General features: G+C 36.9%; 1 protein-coding gene across 1 annotated transcript in view; it reads right to left on the reverse strand.

Moving 5' to 3' along the window:
- Nucleotides 1-20,312, reverse strand: part of LOC121321095 (interleukin-1 receptor accessory protein-like 1) — a 203,406-nt gene that overhangs the window by 30,825 nt on the left and 152,269 nt on the right. The window lies entirely within an intron of this gene.

The raw sequence follows: 20,312 nt of genomic DNA on the forward strand, positions 1-20,312 counted from the left end.
TAAACCCAAATAGAGCTCCCAAACAGGGAGTTTGTACCAATGTCTCAATCTTAACTATAAATGGGAGTTTTTGGGAACAAAAACAATGCATCCCTGGAAGCCAATCAAATGGTTTGAATTAAAATGGAAATTGAATTTTTATTTTATTTATGGTATTTATTTGTTTTGTTATTTAGTAGTTCTTTAAAACTAATTTAAGAAATGGTGACACCATTGCCCAAAACTAATATAAAAATATACAAGTACTGTATGTTTCAGAAAGCCTGTGTACAGTTCACTCCAAAATTGTCTCGCTTCATCCTAACTCTTATTGAACAATAGTGATAGATGTAAAACGCTGTCTCATCTGGCCTTTGTAATATGTACACTTCATATTAGGCACTGCTCACTGAGTAATTTCACATTATATGCCACAGCCTACTCTCTGAACCTAACAAAGAAATCCATAATCTAACAGCTGCATTCTCTGTCAGACAGAAAATTATGTGCGGCTTACAGTAATGAAACTGCTGGTAAAGTAATGTGAAAATTAATAGCAGTGAGGGACATCTAATACGGTAGGTGGTCAACCGTAAATGAACCTATAAGTTCCTCTGAAGGATGGCACAGCTACGACTGTAGTGACTTCATTCACATCAGGGAAGGGTCAGCGGCAATATTCTTTCAGACTAGTCTTCTAATCATGCAGTTCCCTGTTGTTTCAAATACCCTCTGCATGTCCCAGTGCCAATGCTGTTCACTCATTTTCACTAATAAACAATTATGAGCTAATACCTTTTTAATTAGACTTTTTACCCTGCCTCAAAATAGGTACCCTTTAAGTCTTAGTCGGGGTCAAGAAAAATAATTAAATGATAATTAGAAGAAAAAAAAAACTAATTGCAACTCCCTCGCCAGCAAATACAGTTAAGCAGTAACACAGGCACAAACTATGCACCTTACCTTAAACTTACTAACAATGCCTACTGTAAAGAATGTTGAAACCATACCTTCTCAGCTGGTGTAAAACATGCTAACAACATGGCAAAAGGGCCCTGGTTTAAAAACTCAATAGAAAAAAATATGCAGAAGTTCTTAAGGAACTATAGTAAGACAAGTGTTTCAACAAAATGTCTTTACATGTTCTAATTATAACGTTTAATAATTACAGCACATTACAACATTAATAAAGACTTCTAGCCAAAATAATTGCCTAAATGTACTACTATTTAATTTTTTTTTGGTACGATTGTGTACATGCGTATCAGTGTTACATGCGTTACCATTTTAGATGCCCATTTGTAAACAGTATTTGCTTCATACAATACTGCAGTCACAACTGACATGTGCAATGTTTTATCTCTCACACGATGCAACTGTTGCAAAAGCCCTGTTCTCTTAAAGGTCACTTGCAAAAACCTGAATGCTGTACATACAGTAGCGACTACTCAGAGTACTATTCACAATAGTATAAAACTGAGCTGCATTACATGGACCTAAAGCAGCTTGGACTGTAGGCAGCATCATGAAGCTGTTCAGGAAAAGGAAGCATTATGATTTTGATCAGTTATTAGGTTGCAAAGATTCCATGGAAACAAGATCTGTACACGTCAAGGGTGGGCGTCGAAGATAACAGGTCTCTATAGACCAGGGGGCCTGGAGAGCTACCTTAGCTGCTGGTTTTCATTTCAATCAATCTCAGTTACTTAATTGAACCAGTTATTGGCTTAATTAGTGAAGATTAGCAGGTGTTCAGGTAAAGACACCTATAAAACCTGCTGGATAGTGGCTGTCCAGGACCAGAGTTGGAGACCCCTGATATAGACTAACTCCACAAGCTTGTACAGTTCAGCAAATATGGAACTGGGAAGGTTAACCAAAGGAAGAGCGCCCCAAATCGTGCCTCCAATAGCCACGACTGCTACAGGAAAGATCAAATTCTGAAACAAACCTATACCTCTAAATAATGCAGACAGCTGATAAACAAATAATATATGCCTTCCACCCTCTTCACAAAGCAAAGATGACAAAAGGATATGAAGAGGTGTGATAAATAGTGTGCATAGGATGACAAAGTACTGCAGATAGGAATGAGTAATGTGATCTATCGTAGCTTGGACACCAGCAAAATGGGGCTGCTCTTTCAAAGCACTACCAATGTAGCTTTAATCTGATATCAGCAAGATGAGCAACACTGTGATCTCTGTGGAACTGTGGTTGTGGTCTGGATTACTCCTTGGTTTGACTTTGGTTTGCTGGGTTTGAGGGGGGTTGCCACCTGTCCCTGTTTTCCCTGGATCTTCACAGTTTTGAGGAAAATGCCTTCCTGGGACACTAAATGCCAACCTGACACATTGAGGCCAAGTTAGATAAATCAGGATACAATATGACTGCAATAAGACGCACAATATTATTAGTTGTCAATACTATAGTAACAATATTATCAATGTTTCCTATTGGATGAATATAGGATTTCTAAAGAGAGTTTACACTTTTGACCCCCCCTCCTCTCTCTTTCTGTTTGGAATCTCAGAGGTGGCAGACTAAGGTTTGAGCACTAATTAAACTCCAAGTTGAGATCAAAATGGTTAGTTGGCACACTCTTACAAAGCTTGAGTCTCTGGCTAAGGTCAGGACTGAGGCAAAACCATGCCTATCTGTTGCCTTGAACCAATTTTTTTAAGAAAACAAGTTTTCAAGAAAATAGTTTTGCATGTTTTCTTACATTGAAACATTCTGTCCATCCATCTAATTAACAAATCAGCTGTTTCTCTATCTACAGCATTTTATCTGGAGCAGTAAAGTGTAAGTAAAGTAAGATTTTCACTTGAACACCAATTACAGGGTTGTTCTGTGTCCCATTTCAGGGCTCAACATTAACCATGGCCCGGTTGCCCGGGGCCAGTTAAGAGCACAGTTTGGCCGGTAGGTAGGAAGCACCACAGGCCGGACTGGGCAGGTTACATTTAACTAGTATGATTATATATATATATATATATATATATATATATATATATATATATATATATATATATATATATATAGTGCATGTGGCTTCCGTTTCATGAATCCAGGAAAACGGGCCAGTGTGTCAAAAAGCTGAAAATCAATTTACAAACCATTAAAAAAAAAAAAAAAAAAAAAAAAAAAAATAACAACGAACTAATCATAACTTTCCGGCCGCCCTTCATATTTGTTGTACAGTCAGAATCTGAGACTGCGTACTTATGTGGTGTGTTGGTGGTACTCGTTCCCGCTGCAAAACTATTACAAATCGTGTTTTCTACAACTAAGCAACCAATAAGCCAAAAGGAAAGCGCTGAAATCAATACATCATAAAGAATGTAATAATGAAAAACAAAATGAAGACGAACATTTAGAGTGGAGGCTTCATTATGACAGGGGGAAAAAAAGTAACGTTCTGCCTTGTTTGGAGTAAGTTCCCAGACTTAAAACATAAAACAGCAGCTTCAATTGTTGTGAATTAAAAATTTCGTTTACATCTTATCCAGTCTCACGGTACGATGTCCCGATGGATACCCACATACGCATTCGAATTGTCTAACTTTCCGATTTGGGATCCGATGTGTTCAGGTCAAAAATGCCGTTCAGAATCTTTCCAGGACTCGCTGGTATCACTCAGCAAGATTGGCGCTGACTTGGGAGAGGCTACACAAGAGACAACGCTCTGAGAAGGATTGTTATTATTTTGTGTTATGAATATTGTTTTAATAGTGTTTATTATTATAGGGATGGGAATTTCGTATTTGAATACACAGGGTGCAACTTTCCTGTGTATTCGAATACCCGAACTCTGGTCCCTTACACTACCAAGATAAAAGGCAAATGCGTGTGCACTAAACAGACAGCATAACAGTGTAAGCCGGTAAAGTTTATCCGGGTTCACAAAGTGTACAAACAATGTCCAAGACGAGATTTCTTCGCTCTGTACCCTATTTCCTTAGGCACAAGTTTGTTTTCTTTTGTTTACTGAATTAAAACACACAGAACTCAATAAGCAGCAACGTCACAGCGCGTATCTCTTCCAATTAAAGCAACAGTAGCATAATATTGCGCAAACCAACAAATAATATATAACATACTCTTAGCGTAAATATTGTAACCTGACCAAGATAGAAATACATTCCACCATTACAATAGTTTAACATTACTAATTACAACTATACATCAAGTACTGACATCAGATGAATCGAAGTCAAGTCACATTGTTTATTCAACAACCTGTAATTAATTCAAAACAAGGATACTTGGTTGTACTTTTAATGGTCAGTGCAAATGCTGCCGTTATTCCACCCATTCACAGAAACTCAACAGTAGATGCTTTACATTGAACTACAGAGTTAAAAAATGACTACTTTCCAACTCCAAGTATCTTGCCTTTTCTTATAGTTACTGCGTTGTTGTGCTTAACATTTAATATGTCTTTATATTCATCAAACGTTAACCCTTTCTAATTTCAATGTTACCCGCGTTTGGATTACCATACGTCTTTTAGCACTTGCTATATACATGCTTAATGGCTGAAGTAACATATATTTTAAGGCTTTGTTTAGCCACTTTCTTTTGAGACGTGGCCTCTTTGGTTTCCATACACAGTTAGAAACATACTGAAAATAAAAACCATCATGAAAAAATATATAAATATATTGGGCCAGATAAAACATGAATATATATATATATATATATATAATATATATATATATATATATATATCCCGGTCTATTTAAGAGTCTATATATATATTAGGCCCAGATCCAGATAAAATTGCATCCGGGTCAGTAAAAATATGAGCTCAGTGGCCCGAAGGGCCAGTAGTTAAACATCTAAACGTAGAGCCCTGCATTTCCTTTATATTAGGCGAATACTTTTAAGTAAAAGGGCACTTTTCAGTAATGTTTACTCAACGTCCTGTCAGCGTGTCACCAAACACAGGCTTTGTTATTATATCCAGTTCTTGAACACTATGGTTGTATCTAAAATGTATTACCCTGTTGTGCCAGGTAAAAGTCATGATTAGCACCTTGCATGTAAAGTATTGATAAAACTAAGAAAACATTTACATTACGAGACGAGAGCCAACAAATCAGTACCTTGTAACTCCACCAGGGGGCACTAATGAACTTTAAACGTCTATCAAATAACAGAAAGCAAAAATATATGCACATCAGCTGTGAAATGTGTTGTTTTGAACATTTGTCTCCTAATAGGTTGTTTGGGGGCAAGATTGAAATGTCACAAGTTCTCTCCTTTAAGATTTGCTTTTTTTGCTTTATTTTATTATAAACAAAACAATCAAAAACAAACGTTACAAAACACAGCCAATAACAAGTTAATCATATAATAGACAAATATAGAGATAAAATAGATAATCATAAAAGTACAGTATATTATAATAAACAGTGCAGACTGCAGTAGAGTCAAAGAGTTAAAAATATATATAGCAAGGAATAAGTACGTCGTAAGGGTATTTTAAAATGTGGATTCTCTAATGGAAGTTGGTAGTGAGTTCCAAAGAAAAGGAGCAACACAGCTGAAACTAAGCCCTCTCAGCGTAACACGTTTTGGAACTATGCATTTTAACAATCCAGAGTTACAGGATCTAAGCTGCCTTCCAGCGATGACAGGGCTAAGAAGGTCCATTATATAACTAGGACCCTGACCATGCAAAGCCTTGTAGGTCAACAATAATATTTTAAAGGAAACGTGGAAAGCCAATTTAAGGACCGGAGTAATGTATTCTGTCTGCTTGGTACCGATAAGAATCATTGCTGCTGCATTTTGCACCATCTGCAAACAGTGAACAGGAAGATTAACAAAAAGAGCATTACAATAACCCAACCAAGATGTAACAAATGCATGAACGAGAAGCTCAGCATCCCCAGAGGGCAGAAAACGACAGAGTCTGGTAATTTTCTTTAAATAATAAAACCCTGTCTTTACCACTGAAGAGATGTGTTTTTCAAATAAAAGCTTTGAGTCAAGTTGAACACCTAAGCTGCAGACCAGCAATTAGGCATCTACAAGGCAGATACCAAAACAGCATGATAACCCAGTATTGAATATCAGATATTGAATATCTGCCAAACAAACAGATAGGACTGTGGCAGTGTTAGAATGTATTTTTAAATAGATCTGTTTATCATCTGCATAAGAATGGAACTGAACCCTAAGCTTTCCAATAATATCACCGAGTATTTCCACCTTTGTGTTAACCAGTGGTATAGTCCTAAATCTGAAATTACTGGAACGCCAATTCAAATATTGATTTTTCTTAAACAAATTCACATTTCATTTGTACATTAAACCTGAGGTAACACATAATAGGTACAGTAATGCAGGCGTCTTGCATAAGGCTTTTAAGCTACTCCCTCTTGATCGGTGCTGCCAAATTTGGCTTGTTTTGAAAGCATCTAAAGTGGGTAAATGAAGTGTTTGGTGGTTTGGTTTTTTTGGGGCCATTTTTATCGTGCATGTTTTTTTTCCGTTACTTTCGATCATCAGAACTAGTATATTAGTATATCACGTCATCCCCCTGTCTTTTTTCTCTAGCTCTGTGTCTAATAAAAGTACGAGTCACATACCTTATACACCCTTTTCCCTGCACATTTACAATGTTACCCACAGGGCACCAAGTGCCACACTAAGCCAGTTGCAAGGGCAGTAGTTCATTCCAATCTCCGGGTCTCTGCACTGATTGATATAAAAAGCTGCTTTAAACCTGAGTTTATGTCTACAGTAGGATGCACTTTGCTGTCTTCTTCGTCAGCATTTGTACTTTAAAAAAAAGTGTTAGCCTTCTTAAAATAGTACTGTAGTTTGGAGTAGAAGTTCCTAACGTTCTCTTCAAGGTATCACAAGGATGACTGACTGAATCAGACAATTGTGTGGGAGATGTGTGACTCTTGACACTGCAAACATTTAAAATACACATCGGTTATCAGAGACTCTGATTCGGAGTGTACCACCAAAACTGGTATGTTGTTCCAAGTGGCAAGACGCAGAAAGACTAATTTAATGTCTCCATGGAAAAGCTATCGCTTCATTGGTGCCCAGGCACCCAAAGTAGAGCGGTCAAGCATTATATAAGCATTTTCATAACAAATCGGTAAAGATTCTTAAGTTACTCCTATAGAAAAAGTATTGGAATGGCGTTCCGGCTTGACTTCACCACTGGTGTTTACCATGAGACTTTCTGTATCTATATCTATTGGCATGTATATTAATTCACAGCAAACATTATGTGCCATGGAAGAGGGGAGGAGTACCATTCAATACCTTTTTCCTATGGAATATAAACCCATTCTTACGCAGCACATGCATTAACTTCACAGAAAATAAGGACTCTCAATCTGGTCTAATTAAAATCCAGTATATGTACACGATTACAGTAAACTCACTACATTATAACAAAGTTTATATTATTATTATTATTATTATTATTATTATTATTATTATTATTATTATTATTAATAAAAAACAGCTCTATCTGTGCGATGCAAGGCCAGACTAAATCTAAAAAGCTTGGGCACTAGTTCTGAATGTTGCCAGTCTAGTTGCTGTGCTAAGTACAAAAATAAACAAAGGCAGGCAGGGTCACTAACAGTTCCTTCAAATCACAGTGTAATGGTTGTTCAAAGCATTTAAGAAAAAGTCAGGGCTTACTGCACATCAAATCCCACACAAAAAAAGCTCTTTCGGTAACTAGAGTAACTGCTTGTTGTATATACCTGTGGAGGAAAGGCTAGTTCTTAAACTGACCCTTTCAGACCTGCTCCAGCAGAACTTCAAAGTGCATTTTCTTTAACAGTGCTATTGTGAGTGGGGGCACACAACCCACAAACCCCATAGGTTTTAATAACATCTGTACTTCTTGATGGAGTGCAGCATGAGAAAGCCCTGATGCGGTTTCAAACTGATTCAGTTTTATTTATATTTTAGGCAGATATACAACTGCTAAACTAAAAATGCAGCAGGCATTTTTGTAGGATGTTGCTAACTATTCAGACTAGCAAGTCACACAACCTGGTTACCGTAACACGGGTTACCGTAATTATCTGATTAGTGTGCATACCCTTTTACAAATGTTAGAACAATCAGTGTGTGTTAATAGTTAACCAATAACATGCACATATTCTCCTAAAATTTGTAAAAGCGCACATAATTAGATAATTCCGGTAACAGAAACTCTGCTTAACATCTTCAGGTTATAGATAACAGGGTTATCAGATGCAAAGGTCTATGTATGTTGGTAATATCGACCCAAGCATGTTTTTAATACGATACAAAGGGTATTCTTTATACAAGGATCGTATATTATAAAAGAAATGCATGTTATATAAGAGATGCAACCCATGCCTGTTAAAAACAGCAGTGTGTTATACGGCAATTGAAAAAAAGTAAAAAATAGGCATGCATTGCGGACTCAAATTGGAGATAACGCAGAGTTCAACTGGTTAGTCAAGCAGGGTTCTACAGTAAGTCCTGATGACTCTCTGTTTAATGATGGCAGTTCAGCAACTGTGAAGTAGTTGGACTGGCTTGGTTAGAAGTCAAGGTTATGCACGGCAGTAACCCCTAAATGGCACAGGAGACACTGTACAGCTCTGGCGGCAATGCATAATTTCTTTCCTGATGGGTTTAGAACAACCAAGATGTCAATGTTGCTCTCCATCGATTTAAAAGGGAGCAGGGACTGGCATGTGGAGCCAATCCATTATTTATTCAAACGATTAGTACCTGGCAGTGCAGCTAATATGATAGTAATAACCTAAGTCAGCACCATGTAAAAGGTGCTTTCACCTCTATAAAAAAGAGCAGGGGGAAACTTCCTCAAGGGGTCAATAGTGACTTTTTTTGTGCTCTTGTTCATGAAACACTGGAGTTTCTTTAAAACTGTGGGAAGCTCCCTGTGCAGGATTTTCTGCTCAACTGATCTCCTGTGTTGTATTTGGGAAGGTGTTTTACATTCAGACTCCACCCACCCTTTTTTGTGGTTTAGCATACAAGTCAAGTTTTACAGCAGATCCTACAGAACTCAGATGAAATAAGTGCTGTTTTGTGCTGTGCTGGCACTCCAGCTTAGGAGCTGTACCAACAGTGCAATGGTACGTTGGAGTCTGGCAGTCTGAGCGGAAGGTGTTATAAGATGCAGCTGTCATCCTGCAATATGTAACGTCTGAACAGCTGATTGCACTGGTTCGGCGTCATAGGGTAGAATTATATCTAACTGTGTGTGGCCTGAAAGGCTTCCTTTGTTAAAACTGCAGTCCCCACACTACTGTACCTCCTATCACTGTTGCTCTTTATACCACTCTATTGTAGCATAGACAGCAAATGTCAAACTAGTTTGATTGTAATTCAATATGTTACATTAACATATTGAACTACATACCGATTTAATTTTTCTATATACTAATGCAAAACTACAAAAATTAAACAAACTGACATTTCTAAATACTGTACTACTATTGGCTTCCGGTAGACTTTTCAAAATCATTTTGTAGTTTCTTTGATTACATGATGTTAAATACAATATTGCAATTATGTTCATATTATATATATATATAATATATATATATATATATATATATATATATATATATATATATATATATATATTATATATATATATGTAGTTGTGGCAAAGCGTAAGCCTTGCACATGGAAATATGTAGTTTATTGTATGTTTCTGTGTTAATTGTTAATATTTATTTAATTAATTGTTTAGCTGCTGTGGCGCTCCGCTGGGGACGATTACCCATCTGCGTGGAGCAGCAGCTGAAAGCAATCAGCTGTTCCTGCAGACGGGTGGGCGTGTCTCAGCGGAGCGTCAGTATAAAAGCATGTGATCGCTGTGGTCGCTGCTGCTGCAAGGTCTGCCGTTTTCACGGCACATTTTGATTTATAGTTTGTTGTACTGTGTTTTATTTTGCGCTTTTTTGTACAGCTTGATGTACTAGTCCTCTGTGCGTTACCATCGCTGGTAACATCACATGTCCACCTTTATTTTACGTTCGTTTTTCTGTTTGTTTGATAATAAACCCTGCGCGCCTGTGCCGGCGTTTCAACATCAACACCAGGTCTGTCTCTCTGTGTGCTTGAACAGCGGCTACCCACACACGTGACCCGAATAAGACCCTGTCACAGTGATGCAATGCATTAATGCAAAAAAAGTGAAGAACCAAAATGTTTTTAGCACAATAATTTATTGTTAATAAAGTATAAGGATTTACATTTACAATAATAGGCACCCTCTTGATCAAGCTGTCCATGCCGCACACAGGCATTTATGTGCGGTTAGGCGTTTCTTCCTGCCACATTAATGATCTAAGACTCAGCTGTTGAATGTTAAAATGGAGGTTGCCTTGCTTGTTTTTTTAACATTCAAAATTTTGAATTGTTTATTTCCTATCTATTTGGAAAGAAATAGTACTCATTTTTTTATTTTCTTTATTTTGTAAATTGCTTATAATGATGGTCAGCATCATTTATACTGTGGAAGCACTGATGTAAGTAAAAGTGCCAGATGGGACAGGCTTAACACAGAGTTCAAATTAGCCAAGCATTTTTCCAAATGTGTATCCCCAAAAAAATAATCTGTAGAAATAACTTTTTGTTATGTACTACTAAATGTGAAGTAATGCTTAATCCCAGATTCTGTAGGTCTAATTTATAATAATATATATATATATTATTTTAATATATATATATATATATATATATATATATATATATATATATATATATATATATATATATATATATATTATGTTTTTTTTGCTTGTGACGGCCTCGCGCACTGTTTGAACGCTGTCGTTACAGCAATTTTTTTCTTCTTTTTTTTTATGTGACAGTCTTACTTCATACATATAATTTAAAACCGATCAGTTATAAATTCATTAAATGTGGGGAAGTACAGTGGGACTTCAAAATCAATTTTCTGGTCCTTAAAAAAAACAAACAAAAGATTGATTAATTTATTTTATTCTTCATTCACTTTATGTTTTCTTTACACCAGCAATTTCCATTTACGATTCTGTCGACCACATTCATTAGCATGCCAGTAAATGCCTTGGGCTGCATATGAATATAACCCAACATAAAAAGAGCTGCCATAAGCTCTATTTGAAAAATCCAGATCAATGTTTTGTTTCTAAGATATGGTAATCACTGTTTGCTGCATGCAAATATGAGTATGACTGCAAAGGGACCAACTTTAGCTTCAAGGCAGTGCTAAATGGCAGTCTCATGAAGCTGCTGTAGTTATTAATTATTATTATTATTAATTAGTCAATTAGCAGACACTTTTATCCAAAGCGACTTCCAGAGACTAGGGGGTGAACTATGCATCAACAACTGCTGCTGCAGAGTCACTTACAATAAGACCTTGGCTTTATGTATCATCCAAAAGACGAAGCACAAGGAGGTTAAGTGACTTGCTCAGGGTCACACACAGTGAGTCAGTGGACCACCAAACCTCCTAACTCCTAATAGTTAACTTAACAATCTAATCAAGACGGGCACTCAAAGGTGAATGAATAGGACTGAATGTCAACACTTATTTCTTTATGCATGGAAATATAAAAAACATTAAAACGGGTCTATGAAAGTTTACAGTATCTTGTGAATGCAGATATTTTTCTCCACAGGTATTTTACTTTGGCACTGTGTATTGACAGCTGGCACCTTCCTCAATCATCTGCAGGTGCACACTTAATGACTGTCACAACCCATCAGTTCCAGGATGTCGTGCTGTCATGAGCAGCATCAGTTATGTGAAGGGCTCAGGTCACATAAGAAGAAGGAGACTATAAAATTCTTGCAATTCGCCTGTCAGAAAATGCCAATTTCAGGGCTTACAATTAACTTAACTAAATGTGTGTCTTTACATATTGCCGCACTTAACTATATTGGCTTTGCATCATTTAAATTACATTTCGAAACTGCAAGAACATTATATAAATTGTGTTTGTTGAGCATAAGCAGGTCAAGAGCAGAGGCAATGCTATATATATATATATATATATATATATATATATATATATATATATATATATATATATACACACACACACACACACACACACACACACACACACACACACATACGTACATATATATATATATATATATATATATATACTATATACACACACACACATCTATATATAGATTATATATATATATATATATATATATAGCTAGCATTGCTCTTTTATCTTCCCATAACCCCCTCACACATTTAGCTTTCAACAAATGTCTCCCCAAAACTATATTTTAAGCCTCTTAAAATAACTAGCCTTAATGTCTTTGAACAGAAGGTGTTAATTTTGACTCACTGCTAAAATTTGTTCTATGTGCTCCGTGCAGCGAAGCCAGACATGCTTTGGCAGCTGCATCCCAGTGTGTGAGCATGCCTGACTAATGGATGAGTGCCAGTCATTTGTGAATATTTTGAATGGAAACCAGTTAATCATCTCTCCCCAGCTGCATAGGCAATTCAGATCAGCTTGACTATTGTACAAATGCTGTTTGGAATAATGTCAGTTCACACTAATAGGCTTCCCAGCTTTTTTTGTTCCCATGTTGCCTCTTAGAGAATATACAAATACAACTCTCCTGGGAAAGTTTGCCTTAAATATAGGTACATGCTTTAAAATACGATTAAACAACTTTTTTCCCCCCTTATAAGAGCACAAAACTACAAGTTCAACTTTTATAATGACTATAGATTTTAGCCAACACAAACACAGTAGTCTAGGTAGAAAAGTTTTAGTTAGTTTATTATTCCCCCGCCCCCCCCCAAAAAACAAAGGTAATTGCCACTATTTAAATTGGCATGTTTGATGTTGCTAAGCAACCACTCTGCAACAGAAACAGTGATTGGGGCACTGTGATGCTAAAGGCTGAGCAGAGCCTCCATCCACAATGCAAACTCAAATATTTTTTGCCTTTAATGTTTACAATGATGAAAACTTATCAACCAAGCCATATCAATACTGCCCTTAAGCAAATAACATTAACAAGCTTGTCAGATTTGCAGATGATACAAAGCTTGGGGGCTTTCAACAACCCAGGAAATCCAAAAAGATTTAGATCTCCCTACAGAACTGGGCAGAAATGTGGCAAATTAAAATGATTGTCAACATATGTAAAAGTGTTACACGCTGGTCACACAAATCCCCAAATGACGAATACAGTACTAGAACAGGCCCAGCAAGAGAAAGAGCTTGGTTTTGTAATAGACTTATCACTGACAGCAACCAGACAGTGTGGGTAAGCAATCAAAAAGAAAAGCAGAATGGGCATCTATCCAAAAAAGTGTAGCGCACAAAGTCAAGGGGGTCATGATGAGGTTGTATAATCCACTGGTGAGACCGCACTTAGGGTCTGTATCTAATTGTGGTCACCAAAGAACCATGGAGAATCCAATGAAGAGCAACCAGAACAAAGAAGAATTAGGGGGCCTTCACTGAAGTCTTTAAAATCTTAACAGGAGTTAACCCTAACCAATACTTTAAGAGAAGTACAACAACCATGGTCAGAGGACACAGTTGGAAATTAAGTGGAGATATAGGACAGAGGTAAGGACATCAGATAAGCTCTCCTTGCATGAGTCTAATCTAATTCGTCATTTGTGCTTTTTAGTCCCTGTTTTTGTCTGCAGAATGAACTGACTTAACAAAGCGCAATCAGATTTCACCAGGTTTCAACTGAAAATAAATGACACAATATAATCCTTATCATGTCATGTATATTTTACAGAACCTATACAAGGTTCTGTAAAATATACATGACATGATAAGGATTATATTGTGTCATTTATTTGGCTCTGGACTAAGAAAAGGAATCCTATTATGAAGTTTGCTTTTTTTGTTTTCAATTAAGCAACCCAACTACCAAGACACATTTTCTGAAACTTCAACACAACTTATAAGGGAGGGAGCAGTGACACAATACTATAGTATTGTATACAGTTTAATCCTTGAACAACTAGACTATTAATATACCCTCTATTTAACATAATTGTATCTTGTCCTGCTCTAGCACTGTATTTCTACTATGCTACTGTAATATCAAACCCCTATGTAACACTAGCTTGACCAACAATCCTAAACCACACCAGCACCCTAAACATTCAAAGTGATTGACCCAAATCAATTCAATTTAGACATTTAGGAGGGGACTCACCCAAATGTGACAAATTGCAAACTAAACTACACCAAACCTTTGTAAAATGCTAACTGTTGTCCAAAAGCGCAGTATTTTTCCAAACTTTTTTTCGTGTCGTTTTTGTAAAATGTATAAAGCTTGTAAAAGCTTAAACGTAAGCAAAATGAATTGAGAGTTAACTAATCTTACCCAACCCTGCCTTGTCTTTTGGGCTGTACCCAACACTGTTGCATCAATGAGGACATGGCTAATGTAAGACTGGCTCGATTTCTTTAATGTATTTAAAACACTTTGTACAAAGAAGATCGAATTTTGTATGACTATCAGACGATTGATATGCATATATATATTGTAAGCTTGCTTAAGTGTTATTCACCATAAGCAATGTGCATAATTCAACAATAATGTTAAGTAGCTGCAATGCAAATTTTTTATCCTAGTATTATACCTACTAGAAATTATGTTAATTACCATCTGAGTGTATTACACACATTGAGGTAAAGCTGCTACTAGTTATCTGGTCCAGAGTAGTTGCAATAATAGTCAGTCAACATACATCTTTTAATTATAAAAGGCAAACACGTTTTATTGTGAATTACCTTTGTGAGGTTTTAAACTTGGTTTATACATCCCAGATGGTGTATACTGTATCCTAGATAACAGTAGCTTATTTCCCATAGATCAACAGGGTTAAAACACAGTTGTAGTGACCAATTACTACAGGTATTAACACTTCATTATTGTCATACACATTGCCACATCTGGACATGTTGAAAAAAACTCCAGCCTTAATGCAGCCTCAGTCTCCATAAACAGTTAAGCTATTCCCAGTATGAAAAGATGCGCAAACAGGGGCAGGGCCAGGTCTGAGTCAGAGGGTGTTCAAGCCAAGACTTTGATACAGAATTCTGTTGAACAGCCCCAGGATTGGCTGAGTCCCAAGCATCCAGTCAGCCCTTTTAAAAAATTAGAAAGCATTATGTATGAGATTCTACTATATAAACTATTAATTCTGAGAATTAACATGAAATCTTCTTTGATTTACAAACATGGGGAGGAGAGTTTATTTATTTGAGTATACTTATATAGCGAATATCTATTGGCCCTAATGGCATGCTTCCACAGAGGCCATGTCCTCACAACGGGACAGGAAAGTAAAGCTTCTGTGGAGAATTTGTTCAGGGCACGGGTCAACGCTCCCGCTCTCCGCAGACAGGTGCTAAGGAGACGGGGCGGCAGTTTTATGTCTTACCTAAAAGTAAGCCTCTCCAAACACACAGCAACTTCACACACCATGCTAGGGTGTTGGTAGCGTGAGTAGGCCCAGATTATACCCAGGAACTTCTGGCCCAGAGATTGCTACGCTACCTAAAGTAAAAATCCACCTAAATCCCCCTCGTTTCTGGTAATTTTACAGCAAGCAGCACATACGTAATAACACACTGCTAACTGAGATTTGCAACAGTCACTGCCAGACAGATATAATCACCTAAAGATTTAGTAAGTTCTTTCTTTTATTACTAAATTCCATTCTAAAATCACAAACCCTGCTTTTACCTCTCAAATTAATCAGAACAGACTTTTTCGATCTGGTTGTTTCATTTGCTAGTTACCATATGTATTTTTCAATTACCCATATGGCTTTTATTGCGTTGCCTGTGGCATTGCACATTGATGCCCAGTGGGTTAGGAGGCTTGACTATGCCTAGATGTAAAAATAAAGGAAAGAAAAAAAAAATCTAGCAACCAGCTCCCATTCGATTAGAACACCCTTTTGACAATGTTTACTTTCTGACATTGTAACTGATCATGTTGTCCTTTTCTTTGAAGGTCTTTCTATTTTTTTGCATTGAGATCTAATACATGTGCTGACCATGGACAGTGCCTAATAAATAAAAAAAAAGCAAACAAGTCCATACATAACCCACAAAGATGCAGAGCCTCTATGCCACTGGGATTAACTAATAAATAACAAAGGAGCAATTTATCAACTCAACTGTCTTAAACGCTGCTATTTTGTGTGCTTCCATTTCCAAAAGACGGTTGCTCTTGTTGAGTTAGTTTGTGTTAAAAGGTCTAGTTCAGTGGGTAAAGTAGGCCCTTGAGACAGGACCTGCTCAAGCAGAACTTTAACAGACAAAGTTCACTCCCCCGAAGCAGTCATTTTGAAACGTGGTGGGAATGTGTTAGCCTTGGGTAAGTACAAGTTATCAACAGCCTGTGGAATGGCACCTCTAAATAACACTTTATTTCATTACCAATGTATTTACCTGTCTTTATATTGAAAGCACTTGGGCTGGATCCCTATACGAAGTAATGTTCCCCTGCCAGCTAACATACACTGATTAAAATAGTACTCATTTTCCACTAGTATTTGCTGTTACCTTGTTAAATGATGGTGTGATAGGAGACTGCAGTGGAAATGCAGGATGCAGCCATTTATTATTGGTTAGACACTAAAAAGGAAGAGCCCTTGACATCCATACTCTGTTTTATGTAATCTGAATAAACAGCATTCCCAGATATATTTGCATATTAGAGGGTAGATTACTGCCCCTTTTCCAATAATGTACATTTGCTCTATTGAAAGACCATGCAGAACAAGATGCAATCTACAAAGCAAGGAATGATCTGCCAAGCAGGCTTAATGCTAAACATGCCATTACAAACCTAATGACAGTGTTATTTATTTCTTACCTTGCCAGATATGCTGCTCTGGTTTACTACTTGCCATCCAGCTAAACCGATCAGGTTTAACTCACGGGTTGCATTTTGCATGTTTTCTCCGATTTTTCTGTTAGATTTAATAAAGGACATGGCATGCACTAACCTTCAGCAACACGAAAACTCATTCACAAAAATTCAATTATATTTTTTAAAAGCACTATAGTCACCCGTTTCTCACATACTTTGTCTAGTTCAAAACACAATTTTTCTCAAATTATGTAATTTTGTAAATATAATTAATTTCTTAGAAAATATAAAATGACCACACTACCATGCTACTAAGCGACTGATGTAAAGATATATCCAAAGTGATTTACAACTGCAAAACACCGATATTGCTGTCAGAATCTGTGTTTTGCGCAAGCAAACTATGTTTAATGGCCATAAAGTGGGACTAGCGGCCAATAAAAATGCAGTGTACGTAAATAATGGTTTATTTACTACCGTTCTGCACCCATTACCAAATTACCACTTTGCCATCATGAATCCATTTAAAGGATATTGAAATGTATTCCAATGAAGAAACAAGCATGGAATTGCACGGGGATCTGGAATACTAAGCAGGCGCATACTTGGACCAGTGCCTGTGAGATGTCTTTGGAACATGTTTTGTTGGAGATCCCAGCATCCTGCCAGCTGCTCACTGCTGGATGGGCTCACTCTGCCAGCCCCCTGGCAGGGGAGTGGGTATGGGCTCAGGGGATTATTTGCAGCTGCAGTCCAACATGGATGACAAATCAGTGTCTTGCTAATTCATAACAGTGACATGACTGATGTTACCTATAGGTTCAGGAAACATGTAACATTAACACTAGCCACTGTTCTAGGTTAATTGTAGGAACTCTTAATTTAGTAAAAACTTACAAATTGGGTAGTACATGTTTATGATCTACAATGGCACTTTATGCAAATTGCCACGGCCCCAAGTTTATATATATAGATATATATACACACACACACACACACTCATCACACAGGAATGCCATTTAGTGTTGACTGAGGTGTTGAGTTAACCGTGGGTGCAATGATCCATGACATTAACATGTATACAGTAAAGAACTGTACTGAATGAATCAATTACAGTATACAGTACTGTACAAACTCGGTACAACTGGTAGAGTTCGACTGAAATAAGAATTAATAAAATAACTACAGCGTTATTTTTAATAACAATGCAACCACATTGGTACTCCTACAAGCGGCATGCTGGTCACGGAGAAGACAAAATTACTGAACCAACAAGGTGAAGTACAGGTAATTTTAATGGAACATTTTAGTTTTAAACAAAACACAAGCCAAAGGAGGCCTGTTTTCCATGTATAGCACTGTTTTAGACTAAGACTTTAGAACCATAACAATATGAGTATTGCATTGCTGTGCTGTATCCTTGTATTATTCACCAGATTGAGGGTGTAGATAGCAAGTGTACACATTTAATAAAACCATTGAAAAATCAGTGTGTTAGTTATTTAATGCTTAGATTTAAGAGCACACCATTTACGCTACTGCAGTGGGTCTGGGACTTAGTACATCCGTAGATAAAGAATACAGTACATGCTTTAAATGTAGCATGATGCAGCAAAATAGTAAGTTCTTGAAGGAAATGATCCTCTCTCAACGTGCGCGAATTTAAAGTTTGCTGTTAAAGCCTGTTCGGGTTTGAAGGATGTGTATCCAAGACTATCTCTTTATGCGGGTTCTTTTTTTTACTGAAGATATACAGTTATCCCAAAAGGCCGTCACTGGAAGTTATGTAAGACCTAGCTTGTTGAGCGGCCTTTTCCAATTGAATTCGATCGATCACACATTTGTCTGCAGAGTAATTTCCACATGCACAATTGTCTTGTTCCACCCACTTTAACTTCCAGTCTGATGTATCACTTTTTATTTTTTTTGTTGGTCTGTGACCTAAATATTCTCACTTGCGTTTTCTCTGTAACACAGGAGTTTAGTCCCAGTGCATTTCCCTAGCAGCCAGGAGCATTTTCTTTTTTTATTATTTTGATTTCTAGGGATCACATTGTCAATTACCCGATCCTTCCCCAATTTGAAAGTGCTTCTGAAGTAGGGGGCAGAATCAGATAGTGATGGCATTGATGGGATCCACTGTCCTACAGAAATAGACATTACAACCATGGATTTGACATGCATGACAAAAAGAAAATGCTGAAAGAAAATGCATTAATTTTAGACATAGGAATTATTTTCCAGATCTGTGTCCCTTTCCATGGTAAAAAAAAAAAAAAAAAAAAAAGCTGAGCTCTTGTTGTACGACAAACCTGATGTGTCACCCTGCCTGCACAGCTGTCATTTGCAGTGGAAGTTGAGGGTACTTTTTTCAAAGCTCTCTTGCAGAAGGATGCAGAGGAAATCAAGGTTCCCTGTGTTCTGAATACTTTGGCTGTTTTGGGTGACATATCCCCCAAGGTATCTTATCATATTTCGGAGCCCTCATTATATATTATTTCAATATTACTTGGGACAGTTCCATGCCACTTAGAATGAACAGTTTGGAGATCTGAAGTAACTTTTTAAGGTCTGCACATATTGGTACTCAAATGTTCACTTCAGATTTATTAATGCAGTTGGGTATGTACTGTTCAAGTCTGAACAAATAATATCACCCACGTATTCATATGATGTCACCAGTCTACATTACATTCCCTTGATGTATTCCTGGGGAGCACATATCATAAGGTACAAAGTTCCATTGATGGCCAGCACAGTTAAACATTGGAATGACTTGTATATCTTTAACAGCAAGCTGCAATTCACAAGAAAAACAGCTCCAGTGCTGAGAAAAAAAAAAAAAAACGTCCTCCTTAGATTTTGAAATTAAATGTGCCATTTTTCACCCAAATATTGTTTTCTGTTACAGAAGAGACGTGATGGACATCAGGGTCTCATGCATCACAAATCTCATGTGCTTTAAATTGCAAGTAAATCACTTGCGTTTTTGCCTTTAGTACTTTCTGCAGAGCTCAGCGTTTATTGCTTACAGCTGAATAGAGCTACCTAAATCATCCATCACATTTTTATAACCCAGCTTTCCATTTCACACACTGAAAAAAAAATGTAATATGGGTGAATACACTGTGATATTTTACTGTCATTTATTGGAAAACAAAACAAAACAAAACACTATATGTAGTTACATGCATATGTTGTGTAAAATGCTTTTGGATAGTACAATATCCAAATATAGACTGGACAGGAGGGCTATAGTAAAAAATGATTGACCCGATGGAAGAATATTGTTACCAACAGGGGGCTATAATGCCCGAAGCCGCTGGAGGTAACAATAGTAGTCCCATGAGGCATATAATTTTCCACTATAGTTGGGTCTGTAGTACACAGTGTGTGTGTGTGTGTGTATATATATATTTTTTATTTTTTTTTTTTTTTTTTCATTT

Source organism: Polyodon spathula, chromosome 9 (genome assembly GCF_017654505.1).
Source record: "Polyodon spathula isolate WHYD16114869_AA chromosome 9, ASM1765450v1, whole genome shotgun sequence".
Lineage (NCBI taxonomy): Eukaryota > Metazoa > Chordata > Actinopteri > Acipenseriformes > Polyodontidae > Polyodon > Polyodon spathula.